Here is a 1,442-nt window from a genome sequence, read left to right on the forward strand (position 1 = left end):
TTTTATCTCTGTCTAGATTATCTTTCAGTAGTCGTTGTAGGGTTGGTCTGGTTTCATATTGTTTGTAGGGTTGGTATGGTTTTATGTTATATTTTTTCAGTTGTTTTTTGTCATGGAAGTATTTTGTTTCTCCATTAATTTTGAAAAATAGTTTTTCAGGTACATCAGTCTGGACTGGAAGTTATTTTCTTCCAGGACTTGAAATATTTCAATCCAAGCTCTTCTTGACTTGAGAGTTTGTGTTGATAAGTCTGCCATCATGGTCTTTCCTTTATAGGTGATCTGTTTCTTTTCTCTAATCACTTTTAATAATCTGTTCCTGTGCTGAATTTCTGGAATCTTGATTATTATATGTCTTAATACAGTTTTACTTTTGTCATCACTGTTTGAAGCTTTACATGCTTCATTTATTTGTATGTCAAATTCTTTATCCACACTAGGGAAGTCTTCTACCATGACTTCTGTGATGAGCTTTTTATGGCATTTGTGCTGTCTCAAGCTTTCTCACTGACTCCCAGCTAATCTTGTTGTTCTTTTTGTCACTTCACAGCTTTTGGTTCAATGTTTCATGGTCTTTTGCTGTTTTTAAGATATCTTTCCTTTTGTGATCATTAGCTGCAATTCTGTGTTCAAGACCTGAAATTCTATCCTCTCCTTCCTTCAGTCTGTTGCATATACTACCAATGGAGTTTTTAATCTCTCAGATTTCTGTTTTGGTCTGTTTCATGAATTCCATTTCTTTCCTATATTGGACATTATTTGTTTCTTTCATTTTTCTAAGATCATCTATTCTTTTATCTGTTTATTCTCCAATATCTTTGATTTTAAGCATTATTTCTTTCTGTACTTCAGAGATTATTTTCTCTACAGCACTTCCCACTTATTTTTTCACTTCTGTTGTTATTGTTTTAGAAAGTTCCAGTGTTTCACTTCTAATTTCATCCACAACACAAGAAGCAGCCAGTATTTCATTGAGTTCCAGGCTTGACTTGGGTGGGTTAGAGATCTAGGGTTGCATTTTTGCTTTTGCATATTGTTACTTTCTATTTTATCCTTTTCATTTCATTTTGTTTTCTATGTTGATGCTGGCTAATTTCTTATGACATATAGCTTTACCGCTAGTACTGAGGTTTCCCTAGAAGATCTGTTCTTCACAGAAGTCCTCTAGATGTAGGTGTTTGTATAGCTATCCGAAGAACCCACCTTCCCAACTTGTAAAGAATGAAAATTACTTTTTGGCTCAGCCTCCAATCCTTTAGTAGTGAGCTGTTGTGGTTATTATGACCCTATGCAGTCACTGTGTTATTATACAGGAGAAAAATTGTTTCTAACAAGTACCATATCTTGGATAAATATTACAGTTAGTAATAACAATAGTTTCAAGTATAGCTTAACTACTGATAAACTATGGTAACCACTAGCCTGCTACCTCCAACTACAAG

The sequence above is a fragment of the Octodon degus genome, unplaced genomic scaffold (assembly GCF_000260255.1).
Source record: "Octodon degus isolate 3935 unplaced genomic scaffold, OctDeg1.0 scaffold00355, whole genome shotgun sequence".
Taxonomy (NCBI): domain Eukaryota; kingdom Metazoa; phylum Chordata; class Mammalia; order Rodentia; family Octodontidae; genus Octodon; species Octodon degus.